This window comes from Manis javanica, chromosome 7 (genome assembly GCF_040802235.1).
Source record: "Manis javanica isolate MJ-LG chromosome 7, MJ_LKY, whole genome shotgun sequence".
NCBI lineage: Eukaryota > Metazoa > Chordata > Mammalia > Pholidota > Manidae > Manis > Manis javanica.
The window spans coordinates 59,887,647-59,904,604 of record NC_133162.1 but is presented as its reverse complement, the minus strand read 5'-3'; the positions used below and the strand labels follow the sequence as shown (position 1 = coordinate 59,904,604).

The 16,958-nt window shown below is 34.5% G+C and overlaps 1 protein-coding gene across 2 annotated transcripts in view; it reads right to left on the bottom strand.

The window, feature by feature from the left end:
* The window catches only part of PCDH15 (protocadherin related 15), a 1,663,341-nt gene that overhangs the window by 1,521,108 nt on the left and 125,275 nt on the right, over window positions 1-16,958 (bottom strand). The window lies entirely within an intron of this gene.

Sequence of the window (16,958 nt, the reverse complement as noted above, 5' to 3'; positions counted from 1 at the left end):
TCAATGAGGGGATGAGGGGTCCTTTTAAGAAAAAGGATAAACAGTTATGAAAACAAATTTGGGTATGAAGGTGAATATTTCAATGATTAAGGAAATATACTACAAATTAAAAGGAAGAATGAAATGTGATCACGTGAAGACTTTCATTATCAGGACTTGTGAGAGGCCCATGGGTTCACTATCAAGGTGTCAGACTTCTTTAGAGTTCTCAAGTATAACTGTCTTCATTATTTTACCTGACAGCTACCTTCATTAAACTGATCTAGGCTGTACATATTAGTTATAAAATACATAAAAAGAAAAAACTTCAGTGCTACATAGTCCTAGTTATTAAACAATAGCAGACCACAAAGGACATCTATGTGACAGCTTATCATTATTTTGGTACAAAGATTATTTTGATACAATGAAGATCATTCAACACTTTTGAAGTTAATGATCTATGGAAATATAACTTGAATAACAGATTATCAATAGAAAAATAGGAGTCCATGCACAGAATTTAATTATATGTTATATATTAATAACTCACCTAAATAACTACTTTTTCAGACTATTATTTAGGAAGCAGAAACCTCTTTTAAACATTTTAGATACTAGAAAGCACACGTTTACTTGAATACAAGTGATCTAACAACCTGAGGGAGACAAGGGATATGTAAATATATAGAGGCATATGCCATTTTAGACATGTTAGATACCATGTATTTGGCTAAATGTAACTCTTGTGGGAATTTTTTTTGCTAGATACTAAACTGAATTTCCCATATTTTCCAATATTACCTTGTACATAATTCCTTTAAGCTAATTAAACTTTATGCCTTGATCACAAATCCTAACTATATTTTCATTAATTTCTGAATATCTTCTTTCAAATGTAGATACACAAACTCAAAACCAAATAGAATCCACACATATAAGTTCTGCTGATGACTTGATTGTAATACAAGAGCATAATGATAAAGTAAAAGTTTACCTAGCTTTGTTTCCACTGTAAACAAGCTACCTGATTTTAAAAACTACAATTAACTTTCGTTACCTGTAAGATGTTTGTGAAGAACCTTATGATCCCAGTTAGAGATAACAATTTATGGGAAAATGTGAATCTAGGGCATGGTTTAAAAAAAGTCTAAGGTCCCATTCAAATAATTATTGTCCTGCTATTGGCAGATAATTAGAAATACTAGTGTCTATAACATCTTAGGATTCAGATCCTAAACTATAAAGATGGCATTTTTTGGGGGAGAACAAGGTAAATAGAAAGACTAAGATCCCTTATGGGTAAAAACAATAAACCAAGAGGTGACAAAAAGATGGAAGAGTAAAGATGGAAGGGTAAGATGGCATGGAAATTCCTCCTCCCACACACACACGTCAGGGAGCAACTACAGCAAATAAAACTAACCCTGAAAATGACCTGAAGACTGCAGAGCATTCCCTCTATACCTGTTGAAGAAGAGAGGACCACAATGAGAAGGGCAAACGGGCAGAGCTATGACCTATTGCAACCCAAGTCCTTCTCCCATCCCAGCCCACAGGTAAATGGGAGAAGAATTGAGTGGGAAGTAGATAAAAGCTCAGAAATCCTGCACACCTGGCTCTGGAGATCTGTTCTGGGAACATGAGTCCACATGGAATCAGGCTTTGATGATTAATGAGGCTGGACAACAGGGAGAGTTGGAGTACTCTGGGAGGCTGAGACTCCTATGGTTTATGGAAGATAGGCATACTCTGTCAGTCCCACTGAGATTCAATCCAGAGGCGGCAGTTTAAAAGATTTACCAGCAGTGGGAAGTGTGCCAGAGGTGTGGGGTTGGAGGGAACTCTATCCATAGAAAGAGCAGGTGGATGGTCAGGCGTTTGCAGCAGCCAACATTGAAACTCTCCATCTCCTCACTGGGGGCTCAGCCCCATAGCAACACTGCTCTATGTACCCAGCCCACCTGGCAGACTCAGCCCAGCAGCAGTCCAGTTTTGATGACTGGCAGGTGAAGGACAGATAACACCTTTTCAGCTTTCTCTTCCCTACCTCAGCTAAACTGGCCATTGATTTGGGGGAGCCAGCTCTAAACACTCCATCTACCCCACTGGCTCCACCTCAGGGCCCCACAGTGAGCCCATTCACACTCAGTCCAGCAATGGTCCTAATTGGTGACTGGCAGCAGAGGATATCCCCACCTGTAATGAATCCCAGCAAAAGAGCCTCACATCACACAAAGGGCACACCGATGCTATCTGTGGGGATCAGCTATTAACGTAGCATACAAGCAGAAGGTGGATGTCACCCAGAACCCACCAACAGTAACTGCAGCTACACAAGAAAGGAGAGCCAGGTACTGGTGAGCAAGGATGGGTGAGCATCTGGGCACCACAGGACACCTTCATAAAGCCATTACTCTCCAGAGCAAGAGCCATGATGGATCTAACATAAAGGAAGAAACACAGAAACCAGACAAAATGAGGAGACAGATGAATACGCTCCAAACTAAACAGGATAGGACAGCAGAAAGAGGGCTGAATGAAACAGAGATCACCAGTCTTCTTCATAAAGATTTTAAAGTAATAGCCATAAAGATGCTCACTGACCTGTGGAAAAGTGTTGGCAATCTCAGTGAGAAATTTCACAAAGAGAAAATATGAAAAAAGAACAACTCAGAACTGAAAAATACAATTAAATGAATTGAAAAGTAGAAAAGAAGGAATGAACAGCAGACTTTTGGGAGCAGAAGCATTAGTGTGATAGAAGATGCTAAGACAGTTGTGTGACAGCTTCAAATCAAACAATATTAGCATAATAGGGGTCCTGGAAGGAGTAGAGAGAGACAAAGGACTGCAAAGTCTCTTTGGAGAAACAATAGCTGAAACTTCCTCAGTCTAGGGAAGAAAACAGACATCCAGGTCCTGGAAGCAATGATTCCCTAATAAGATGAACCCCTGGAAGATAACACCAAAAACTGTAGTAATTAAAATAGCAAAGATTAAAAATAAAGAGAGAATCTTTAAAGCAGCAAGAGAGGCAGATGGTTATCTATAAGGGAAATCCCATCAGGCTATCAGCAGATTTCTCAGCAGAAACTTTATAGACCAGAAGGGGGTGGCATGAAATATTTCATGTATTGAAACAGAAAAATCTACAACCAAGAATCCTCTATCCAGCAAGGTTATTATTCAGAATTGAAGGAAAGATTACAAGTTTCCTAAGTAAATGGAAGTTATAAGAATTTGCCCTCACTAAACTGGCCTAACAAGATATTTTAAAGGGATTTACAGAAATGGAAATGTTCTTAAACTAAAATAGTTTTCAATAGTGAAAATAAACCTGTAGTGAAAGTAGTAGACCAATTACTTACTATGTAAGTATGAAGTTAAAAACAAAAATAGTAAAATCAGCTATATGCAAAAATCAGTCAAGGGATACACAAAAGATATAGATTATGAAATTTTATATATAAAGTGTGGAGAAAGAATAAAAAATTAGTATCTTCAGACTGTGTTCAAAATAGAGCAACAATCACCTCAATATAACTGTTATATATTTAGGAAACTATCTATGAACCTTATGGTAAGCACAAGCCTAAAGCCTAAAACAGACACACAATTAAAAAGAAAAAGAAACCCAAGCATAACACAAAAGAAAATCAGCAAATAACAAGAATATTAAAGAGGAAGAAAGAATCAGAGAGGAACTACAAAAACAACCAGATAACAAAATAGCAATAAGTACATACTTATCAATAATTAACTCAAATGTAAATGGACTAAATTCAACAATCAAAACAAAAGGTGGTAGACTGGATACAGAAACAAGACCTGCCTATATGCTGCCTACCGGAGACTCATTACAGACCTAAAGACATACACAGGCTTAAGGTGAAGGGAAAGGAAAAGATATTTCATGTAAATAATAGAGAGAAAAAAAGCAGGAGTAGTTATACTTATATCAGCCAGAATAGACTTCAAAACAAAGAAAACAACAAGAGACAAAAAGGACATTCATTATGATAAAGAGGTCAGTCCAACAAGAGGATATAACAATTTAAAATATCTATGTACCCAAAATAGGAGCACCTAAATATATAAAACAAATACTAACAGACTTGAATTGGTAATAATAAACAAACAACCCAACAAACAAATCTAACAGATGACATCACAGGTGAGTTTAACCAAATATTTAAATAAGAGTTAATACCATCCATCTTAAAGTATTAAAAAAACCAAAGAGGGAATACTTGCAAACTCATTCTATGAGGCCAGCATCACTCTAATACCAAAACCAGACACTAAAAACAAAAGAAAACAAAGAAAAGAAAATTTTAGGCCAATATCCCTGATGAATATGGAAGCAAAATTCCTCAACAAAATATTAGCAAACCAAATGAAAAAAAAAAAAACATCAAAAGGATCATCCATCATAACCAAGTGAAATTTATTCCAGGAAAACAAAGATGATACAATATTTATAAAAATCAATGTGATATACCACATTAATGAAAAGGATAAAAACCATATGATCATTTCAATAGATGCTGAAAAAGCATTTCAAAAAATTCAACATACATTCATGATAAAAACTCTCAATAAAATGAGTACAAGGGCAAGTAACTCAACATTATAAAGACCATTACAACAAACCCACAGCTAACATCATACTCAATGGTAAAAATTCGAAAATTTTTTGTACACTCTCACCACTTTTATTCAATATAGTACTGGAGGTCCTAGCCATGGCAATCAGACAAGAGAAAGAGATAAAAGACATCCAAATTGGTAAGGAAAAAGTAAAGCTGACACTATTCACAGATAACATGATACTATATATAGAAAACCCTAAAGGTTCCACCAAGAAATTATCATAGTAACTACATTCAGCAACGTTGCAGCATACAAAAATCAAAATAAAGAAATCTGTTGTACTCCTATATACTAACAATGAACTAGGAGAAAGGGAAATCAGGAAAACAATTTCATTTACAATTGCACCAAAAAGAATAGGATACCTAGGAATAAACCTAACCAAAGAGGTGAAACCTGTACTCCGAAAATGGTAAGACACTGAGAGACATTACAGAAGATACAAATAAATGGAAATCTACCCCATACTCACGGATAGGAAGAATTAATATTGTAAAAATGTCCATCCTGCCCAAAGCAATTTACAAATTCAATGAAATCCCTATCACAATACCAACAGTATTTTTCAATGAAATAGAAATAATCCTAACATTCACTTGGAACTAAAAAATACTGAATAGCCAAAACAATACTTAGAAGAAAAAAGCTGGGGGTATCATGCTCCCTGACTTTAAGCTATATTACAAAACAGTAATCAAAACAGTATGGTGCTGGCACAAAAACAGACACATCGATTAATGGAACAAAATAGAGAGAGGAGAAATAAACCCATCCATACATGGCCAATTAATATATAATTAAGGAGCCATGAATATACAATGGGGAAAAGACAGTCTCCGCAATAAATGGAGTTGAGAAAACTGGATAGCTGCATGAAAGAGAGTAAAACTGGATTTCTCCCTAACTCCATACACAAATGTAAACTCAAAATGGATTAAATACCCAAATATAAGACATGAAACCATAAAACTCTAAGGAAACATAGGCAAAAACCTCTTGAACATAAGTATGAGTAACTTTTTTTTCCTGGACATCTGGCAAGGGAAACAAAAGCAGAAACAAGAGGGACTACATCAAGTTAAAAAGTTTCTGTACAGCAAATGACATTATCAACAAAACAAAAAAAAGGCAACCTACAGTATGGGATAATACATTCATAAATGATTTATCTGTTAAGGTTTTAATATCACAAGTAAATAAAGAACTTATGTGACTCAACACCAAAGAAGCAACAACCCAATTCAAAAATTGGAAGAAGACCTAAACAGACATTTCTCCAAAGAAGAAATACAGATAACCAACGGGCTCATGAAAAGATGCTTCTTATCACTAATCATCAGGACAATGCAAATTGAAACCACAATAATATATCACCTCACACCAGTCAGGATGGTCACTATGCAGAAGAAATAACAAGTGTTGGTGAGGATATGGAGAAAAGGGAACCCTCTTATACTGTTGGTGGGAATGCAAATTGATGCAACCACTGTGGAAAGCAACACAGGGTTCTCAGCATACTGAAACAGAAATACGATACAACCTAGTAATTCCACTTCTAGGAATTTACCTGAAAAAAACAAAACCCCTGATTTTAAAAGATAAATGCATCTCTTTGTTTACTGCCACATTATTTACCATAGCCAAGATATGGAAGCAACAAAGTGTCTGTCAACAGATGAATGGATAGAGTAGATGTAGTACATATATAAAATGGAGTATTATACAGCCATAAAAAAGATATCCTGCCATTTGTGATGACACAGATGATCTAGAGGGTATTATCACCTGCTAAGTGAAATAAGGCAGGTGGAGAAGACAAATATCATGATTTCACTTATTTGTGGAATACAAAAACAAAACAAAGTAGACTCATAGACATTGAGAAGTTACTGAGGGGAAGATTTGGGTTGGTGGGTGAAATAGGTGAAGAGGATGAACACACACAAAATCTCAGTCATGATATAAATCAGTCACGGAGATGAAAGTACAGCATAGATACTATGGTCAATAGTTCTGTTACATTTTTCTATGTTGACAGTAACTTCAGTAGTTGGGGTTGTGCATTTATAATAAATATAACTGACAATCACTATATTGTGTACTTAAAACCAATATACTATTGTATTTTGGCTATACTTCAATTAAAAAAATAATAAAAACATCAATAAACTGAGAATCAGAGTTAAGTAACCAGGAGGCAAGGGATAAAATGAACAGAAAGAAAAATATCCCTTTGCAGATAGCATCTTTCATTCACTAACCAAATGTTTGTTAAATGCTAATCACTAAATCAGTCAATGTGCTAGGTAAATAGCACAGTGAAAGACTAGTAAGACTAAGAAAGTAAAAAGACCAGAAAATACAGTATATAAAATACCTTCCTTCAAAAATTGGTAACTATATGAACATGCAAGATAGCAGTGCAGGCAATCTTGATTTAACTTTGGATACATAAATGTTTGTAAACAGCTTCACAGTGATTCTACTCTTCTGCAGGACAAAGGATGCAGAATTTCTGGTGTTGTTTGTTTTAGGAAGCATAAAAATAGAAGTATGGAGATTATTTCAAATACTTATGAAATGAAGATGCAGCATAAGTACAGAGAAGTGTTAAGACAAGAACTGGTTTTCTTTCTTAATGCCAGTGGACCCCACATGAATAGAGAGGGCATTTTAGCAGCTGAGTGCCTTATCAGAACTTGGAGGCAAGGAAAAAACCTTGCAGAATCTTCTCTGTATGTAACCACAATAGATATAATTATTTCATTTCATGAAGTTCTCAATCCTTAACTGAAAAATAGGAACCATCCTCAGCCCTGTAGTGAGCCCCTGGCAATGTTATCTCTATTTGGTTTGTTCCATGTTACAGGGAGTTTCCTGAGGTATATGCACTGATCAGTACTCAACTGAATACTTGAGGTCACTCTCTGAGGATCTCTGCAGGTCCCTCTCTATAGCACGCTTCTTCAGTACTCTGCCCTGTGAAATCTACTACCTTGATCTGCTCAGGCTCCCAACCCCATTTCCTCTACTGAAGGAGTCTGCTCAGTTCTGCCCAAGGTTAGGCCTCTCTGCCCACTGTTTTAACTCTCAGAGCAACAACCCGATTGCTTCAGGTGGGAAGGTAACTTCAGTACCTATTACTCTGTTTTAGCCAAGTAAGGCTTTCACATCAGGCTATTTTAAAGGATTGTTGTATCTCTTATAATCCTTCAAATTATGGTGTTATCTGGGGACTTAAATTCTTTTGAAAATAATTTTTTTATAGGTTGGACAGTATATTTCCTAATATGTCCTTAGGAGGCACATAATAATGATTTTATTCTTAACTGCTGTCTGGGGCTCATTTAAAAAATCATAGATAATTAACATTATACAGATATCTTTGATTGATGAAATAATCCAACTATAGTTTTCAGTTATCTACTTATAGAACATTGGTGGTAACAATAACCAAAAATTTAAGAATTTTAATATAGCACTCAAATACTTAATTTCAGTGATTCATGAGACTTATTTTTCAGTATATTTTAGTTCTCACATATATAACACAAACATATTAGACCTTGATAAAAACATGATCAAATTATATTTTGAAAATATCTCAGGTGAAATTCCTGTGTTTATGAAGCAGTCACTTTTACCGTGAAAATAGGCACTACGCTACTGCCAACTTTAAAACATTCAATTACATTGAACGGCCAAGACTATCATCATTATGTCTGTGAGCAACACATGACTTTTTTTAGTGAGCATATGAAACAAAGGTAAATATACTGACTTACATATTCACTATAATGCACAGAACCACTTGCTAATTAAAGACTTGTTGTACCTAATGCTTTCTTATGGACATAATCTATGTTGTATTACATTGTTTTATATATTTCCAAATGCAACTGACTGAATAATTTGTGTTTGTATCCTTAAGATGTGCTCCTTACATGCCCCAACTAGGATTGTAACTCATACTCTGCTCTTACATCAAGGTTGATGGCCAATAAGTATTCTCCCTATGATATATCAAACACAAAATGGGCAAATAAAATGAAAATTCCATTTACCCATTCTAGAAAGTAATTTAAAAATTGAGTATAAGAATTTTTACAGGCCAGAAGTTTCTAGAAATACTTCCAACATGGTAAGGAATGTCAATATTCTCGTTGTTGCCTTAAAACATTCATAATTGGCATCAGTCAGTAATACTGTCATTTCAGGTTGCTAACCAGTATGCTGCCCAAAGGAATGGGCATGACACCATGAGGTTAAACGTGCTTGAGAAAGCCGTGTTGCTGGAGGTATTGTACCTATTCAGTCTTAGCCCCAACATTACTTTTTTTTTTGTCCCCCTCATTAGGTCAGGCTTGATTCCATGTGCAACTTTCTGTGATCAGTAGTCTGGTTTCACCAATAGATTCCTTCTTTTCCTTAGGCTTCAACAAATTTAATAAGCCTTGAAGATTGCTAAGTTTGCCAATTGTAGTAAATGCAAAGAATACAGAATACACTAAATCCCTATTTCTAGAATCACAAATGATACAAAGTCCATGTTATATTTTTCCAATATGAACTGTTTCAAATAAAAATTTATGGATGATTTTGCTTCCCTCCCTCCACCCCCCGATTGTACATGGATATTTTAGGTAGAGCTTGTTTTAAATAAAGAGAAATTTATAGATGATTTTTCTTGTTCTCCCCCTGATTTTAGGTGGATGTTTTAGGTAATATATGTTGACCTGAAGCAAAATCCTGACTGTGTGCAACTGCCCCCTTCATCTGTCTGCATGTGAGCAAAGACAGGCAAGCAAGTGGATAATGCTATTGAAAAGAAAATGTGGGAAGGGTCAGGAACCAGTGGGGTGAAAAAGGAAAACTGGCAGTGACTTGAAGTGCAATTCAATAATTTTAAACTGAGTGGGAGCAGCTTAATTTTCTAGAACAAACATGAACAAAGCAAGTGACTCAGACTTTTAACTTCAAATACTAGAGTGAGTAGAGTCATACTGATAGGAAATCTACCATGACTTTTATCACCTTGTAGATAACTTTTCTCTTGATATGTGTTCTGGCCATTTTGGGGTGGGGAAGAGTGAGAAAACTGGGCATAAACAGAAGATTTGCTCTACTGAAGGCTGGATCAGTCAATGTCATGTTGTTCAAACATCATTGTTTAACTGTACTGTGTTCTTCACTAAATGAGGTAAGGGAATTACTTAAAACTCCCCAGAAGAAGCATACAGAAAAGTGTGAGAGCCATTGCTTTGGTGTGTGTGTTTGTGTAAAACATATTTAGGACTCATTCAAAAATCCATATAAGACTAGAACATAGATGTTGTGATTCTCTGTCACCCCTTTATCAATTCATTTTTAATGGAGGCAGCATTTTTTAAGTTTTTAAGAAAGGAACAAGGAATGAGCGTGTAGTCAATAATTTCAACCAGGAGACTGTTTATAGCTTTATAATTAATTACAAAGCAAGTATGCATTTGTAAACATACACCTGAACACTGATGCTGAGAAACTTCATATAGATGAACAGAGATTGTACAATACTGTTATGATTAAGCATTTTTCCTCTAAGGGGCTGTTTAGGTTTTTATTGTTATTTGCAGCTTAATAAAAATGTAAATGCCATTCTAAAAGCCAACAATGGGGAAAATAGTGAGGTAAAATAAGGGAAAGTAGGTGCCCCAGAACACCTGATGGCAAGATGGCCTGGGTCCACCTGGGAGATTTTAGTGCTCACAGAACATGGCATGGGTGTGGGAAAGAGGTAATTAACACCCCTACTCCACAAAGCAGCAAAACAAGGCTGGTCTGTGTTGGTTTAAAAGCTGCAAAAATGGCCTAAATAGCAAGTAGTGGCAGAAATTATACAACAGAGCACATGTTGAGAGAAATTTTCCTTCTAGAAACCCCATGAGTTCCAAGGTAGTCTCCTGTAGTTAAGCATTTTGTTTCACTTAAACCCTATTACCCCAACCCTTGGGTTTTTCAGAGTTTACAAGTCAGAAATAGTGGTAACACATGTGCTGACTTTAAAAAAACTGTAGAGCTTTCTATTAAGAAGAGGGATACACTGAAGAGTCTATTCCTACAAACAAGTCACTGGGGTAAACCCAAACTTCAGCGGGACTGAGCACTGGAGGGCACAGTACCTTTAATTACATCTTAGAAATACTACATGCCTATTTTGTTTTAACTAGTACTGTATCATGTAATGCTTCCCAAATGTTCTCACAGGCTGTATATGTTATACGCAAAGCTCTGTCTTCAGAGTCAGGTAAACATAGGTACAAACAACCCACAGGGGCTTTCATTAGCTGTGTGATCTTGACAGGCTACTTCATCCTTACAGGCTTTAGTTTCCACATCTCTAAATTAGGCTCTGAGATTTAAAGATAAAGCCTGTGTATTAGCACACATTCTTTAGAGAAACAGAACCAATAGGATGTTAGAGAGAGAGAGAAATTTATTTTAAGGCATGGACTCACCGTATTACAGGGCTGACAAGTCCAAAATCTGCAGGGCAGGCTGGCCGTCTGGAAGAGCTGGTGTTGCAGTCTGCAGTCCATAGTGTGGACGAGGAAATCCTTGCTCTTGGAATTTATTTACTGTGAGGTCTATTTAACCATTTAGTGAATTTCCCAGAGCAACTGACGAAAGGCACAGAGGTACTGAACTGGGGGTTGTTAGGAGCCGAGGATACCAACGTGTCTGCCACCGTTCTCAGACCAGACTGCACCACCACCTGCAGAACTTTTAAAACCCAATGCCAGACTCCTCCCACATTCCTCATTTGAAAGCTCCGCAGGTGATTCTAGTGTGCGCCCAGAGTTAGAAACAACTGTTGCAGGACAAAAAGATGAGCCTAGGAATAATTAGAAATATGTCATTCCTCAAATATCAGAGACATGAACTCAAGCGCTGTACAAGCTCGCAGATTCACTGTGATCACACTGCCTTCAGTGTTGGTGCAGGGCTTCCAGGAGCCTTCCAAGATCCAAGGGCTACACCACCCAAAATACTCTCTATCGGACGGTGATTTGTTACCTCATGTGCAGAGAAGTTTGTCAAAGCACCTTTGTTAAGTGCAAGTAAAATTAGACAATCCAAAATTCATGGCAGTAAATGGTTTCTCATGCGTAGGGTAATATGAATAAGGGAACTATAGAGATGAATGAAATGATGAAAATCAACTTAAAAAATATACTGTGTATCAAACATTAAAAGTCAAAGTGTGCTAGTCAGGTTAATTAACATAGATTAAACTTACCAACCATTCATCAAATCTTTATTTTGGCCTAGTTTTTATATTAAAATCCATAAATGATACAGAGGTAATCCATGTAGTCAATGAACTTATTGTCTCCTTAGAGGTGAGGGAAATATCATGTGATGATCCTGGTAGATTAAAACTTCCATCAGTTAAACTATTACTACATATTTAGCACTGCTTAAGCACTTGCACCTACCAACTCACTTATCCTAATAAAATGTATGAGGTAATAATTTTTCATTTTTCAGATGAGCAAACAGGTATGAATTATTTAAGAATTGTCAATTATACAATTAATTACAGGTGGAATTAGAATAATAATAGAAAATGAGAAACTAGAATTGAGAACAAGGTTTCAAGAAAAGTATCTGGTGTGGAAATGAAGTTCATTCACAGGAAGATGACCGTGGAAGATATGGGGAGGAATTGAAATACCTAGAAAATGGGGGCAGTAACAAAACGGCCTCACTCCCTTGTCTTTCCCCCTACCCTTGTTTTTCTCTTATTCTCTCTAGCATCTCAGACATCTTCACCAGGTGTATTTTCAGAAACACACCACACCTGTTTGTAACTGCTTGGCGTGTCACCCATAATTCGTAGAGAGAAAAATAATTTGTTTTTCCTAGGTGTGCTTTTTTTTCCCCTTTCTTGCACAAACCAAATGTTTCCTTCTCTCTCCACTGGGAAGCTTTTTGAGCCTCTCCTCCAGAGTCAGCACTCTGTCTTCTGGCTCTCCTAACATTTCTCACATGTCACTCCTGTGTCACCTGTGTCACTGGAGTTTAATTATGTATTGGCAAACCTGTCTTTTCTCAGGGACTGAGTGTACCTTCAAAGACAGAGTTCCTGTCTCATAGATATTTATGTCTGAAATTGCTCAATACAAGAATGAATCTCAAGCTAGGACAATGTCCACGTTTTTAAAAACTAAACAAAATCAACAAACAAAACAGGAAAAGAGGGGAGCTAGTGCAGCAGGATTTCTGAAGCCAGCAGCAGAAATGGAACAGAAGGAAGGTAAACTGGTGACAAGCTGTCACAGAGAGAAGTTTGAAGGAAAGGAGGGGGAAAAAAAGCAGCTAAGCCTGGGAAGTCAGACATCCTCAACATTTACAAAGGGGCAAAGCCCCCAACGTTGAGATTTCTAAAGGAAGTATATGTCTTTCACAAATCTAGAGTGTAGTGAAATTTGAAATCCAAAAGTAAAACTGAATTCCAAATGTATTTTAAAACTATAAGAAAACATTCACTTATGTAGATTTTCCATATTTTTCTATTTTCAATTCATTTAGAAATATACACATCTATAAACATACATATTATGCATATTTATAGATATATACACTCCTATTTTTTATTAAACATAAATTCATGGATGGGTTCTGTAAATAAATGCATCCTCTTACCACAACATCTAGCAGTCAGGGTACCCTCACTCCATTCCACTTCTGCTGCCAGTGCCAGAAAGACTGTTTCACTAGACCCAGTCTGCCTTTTTTCCTTCTTTTCCTGGCTTTTTTAAAAAACTGGCCATTGAACTGTCTGGAGATTCAGTCTTTTATCGAATGATTTTGGATGTAAATATCTATAAGATAAATATCCCCTAAATGTATTTAACTCTCAATTGGTTAAATACATTTTAAGGCTATTAACAAACATTTAGTCATATTCTATCATATTTACTGTCAAGTAAATAGTATTTAAATTCTTAGAATCTCAGACATAAAGAAGAAATTTTAAATACCAATTCTCTTCAGAAGTAGACACAGTAATCAGAAAAAGGGGAACAGATTTCACTAAGAATTACAAAAGAGTTTTTCAAACTCCATCTACCCAGTGGTAGTTCTTAACTGTGAAGATTATTTTGTCAAACTATAAATATATTTATCTATTTGTTAATTGTCCCAAATCAGTTGTTAAAGAAGCAGTTCCTCAAGAATAGAAAAAAAATCATCAGTCATAAATTTTGTGTAAATAGCTTGATTCTTAAGAACGGGATGCATAAGACAACACTAAAATTAATCCTAGAAGGGCCCAAACACAGAATCTAGATAGGTCGTTCTCATGAATTTTTTACAGACATTAGACTACAAGAAGGGAAGAGGGAAATGGAATTTAGAATATCTTATTTTCTTTTAAGCATAATCTAAACTTTGATTGGAATTTTATGCTAAAAGGTAATTCCAGAGCAGTGCTTTAACTTCCTCCTCCTTCCAATGAAAGGTCAATATATGTTTAGACTTTGCCTTGTGTATTAACAATTGAAAATGAAAATTACTCTGAGGCATATTCCCTCTTATGAAACATAAGGTTGTGGAATTTATCTTATTTTAAAATGGAAATACATTTTATTTACTGACAATAATGTAATGAAAGCAAGTATTTATCTAAACAGTGTAAATGAAGCATTTTTCACAGTTAATTGTTTTCATGTGCCGCAGATTTTATCTACAGTTTAATCTTCAGTGATGAAATAACAAAATGCCTACTTTTAAAAAATATTTGTATTTCATTCTAGATTTTATAGAAAGGAATGAAGGTGATTAATGTATTAAATTATAAGGGCCTATTTACCTGCTCAAATTTAAGCAAAAAGCTCTAACCTGTTCTATCTTCAGCTTTGAAACAGAAGAAAAATCATAATAATTACCTCTTAATTTTCACAGACTGTCACCTAATTAATTTTTCAAAAGCTTGGGGAATTGTGCTTTGATTCTCTTTTTAAGTTATCAAAATTAGCTTCTTATTCACCAACTACAATATGCTAAAATATCAACTATCATAGTGAATCAAAGAAAACTGTTTAGGTTTTTTAAAAAACACCTGATAAATTAGAATCAAATTAATCTTTCAGTCTGTCATATTAAAAACCAAAGAAAAAAAAAACAAAGAGAGAGAAAAAGAAAATGTAGCAATGTATCAATGAAGATTAGAATTCCAAGGCAGAATCACAGCTTGTGAACGATACTATTAGAGAAAAGGAAACACTATGTGCAGACCAGAAATGGCTTGAAAGAAAGAAATGACCATGGAAACATCAGTATTGAAAATCTGCATTTTCCTGGGTTCTCCAGAAAATTACAACATATTAGGTATTACAATACAGTTTTTCTCTTCTAGTGAATTAACATGCCGCAATTTGCTTCATGATTATTTTTTTAACATTTTGTTTGAGCAAATTGTTTAGAAATACACGTGTGTATGTATATGCTTATGTAAGTTATATATATATGACTACATGACCTCACAATATTTTATAAAAATAGATTAATAAATTTATTCTGCTTTTTGCCTTGCCAGTATATTAGAATCATTTTCATTACAATCTATATAGCAATGCTTTATTTTTTATTGATATTATCAGTGAACATTGCTATATTATATATATTTCCCATTGATGAAATTTAACTTTTATCCTAATTTTCTCCCTAAAAATTACTGCTGTGGATTTTATCATCTTTGTACAGATTTCTTTGTAAAGTTAAAAGTTTTCAGGTTTTCTCTTTTTAATTATAGGTTGTATTTTTACTGTTTAATTTATAAGAATAGGATATTTACTATGAATACTAGCCACTTTTGTCATATTGTAACAACTATTTTCCTCCAAGTTGTTTATTTTTATTTGCTGAAATTGTTACTAATTTTATTCATGCCTTTTGGCATTTATGTCATGCTTAGAAAAGCCAAGACATAAAATAAAATATTAAATTTAAGCTATTACAATTGTGAAATTTAATTAGTTTTATGTATTTTTTCCTCTAGTGTTTCATGGTTTTCTTTCTTTCCACTTTTTAAAAACATTTAAATGGTTGATCTATCTAGAATACATTTTGATTAAAGATAGTAGGTGTGATTCCAACTTTCTTCTCTTCCCAAATAGTTAAGTATGTGTACCTGCCTTATTTATTAAATAATTTATTGTTAGTTTGATACATGAACAGCAATCTGAATGTTCTTAAATTCTTCATGCTATTTATTTTGTTCAAGTAGGCTGTCTGTAATAGTGATATTTTGATTAGTATACATAATGTTTTAATTGCTTGTAACTTAGCCTTATCTCATTACTCTTCTCAAAGTTTCATGATTGTTTCTACATTCTTATATTTGAAAAAAATTTCATTTGATTTTAATGAACATAAAAGTATTATTAATTTATTAGGGCATCATTGAACATAATCAGGAACCAAGATTTTCAAATGAAGAGACTACATCAAGTAGAATTTGGTAGAACCATATAATTTATGAATAATTTATATATAATCATGCAACATAGTAAACATGGCTAAGTTTATCAGAGGCAGTTCATGTTAGTATTACTATTTTTAAAGGGTTTTAAATCATATTTCTGATGTATTATACTTTGTAAAGTTATTTATTTGTAAATGAAGTTGCCAATTCAATTTTTAAACTAATTTTAAAGACATTTTGTTCACTATATTTTATGCTATTCAATCATAACATGTCCATATAACAATAACTTCTTTTCAAAATATTTGTTGTTTTTTACATTCTATTTTGTTTACTTTAACTAAAAGAAATATGAATTAAAAGTTGAGATAGAAGGCATCCTCTTCCTTTGACTTTACATTTTGTGGGATTACAATTTGTTTTGTTTGGGGAACAGTTATTGGTTTGAGACATAACAAATTTAATGTAAATATACATTCATTTGCTCATTGAATTCAATAAGTATTTATTGAGCATCTTCGATGTAACATGCATTGTGCTAGACGTTTTTATCTAGAATATCATTGCCATCGTTCACCACTACCATGGCCTAGTGAAATCACATACCAATTAAGTCATGCCTGAATTTGCTTAGTTGGATTTGACTAAAGAAGAAGATAACTGTTTTCACTCTAAATTCATGTCACTAGTTCCAAATGGATTCTTTTTACTATGCAACAATCATACTAAATTGCCTTAAGTCATTTTCTCTTTCACTCTTTGTATTCCATTATTCTCATTTCCTTATACTGTCAATACTTTATTAAAAAAAAATACTGTCTAAGTGCTATTGACTCACAAATGTAACATGTCAAAC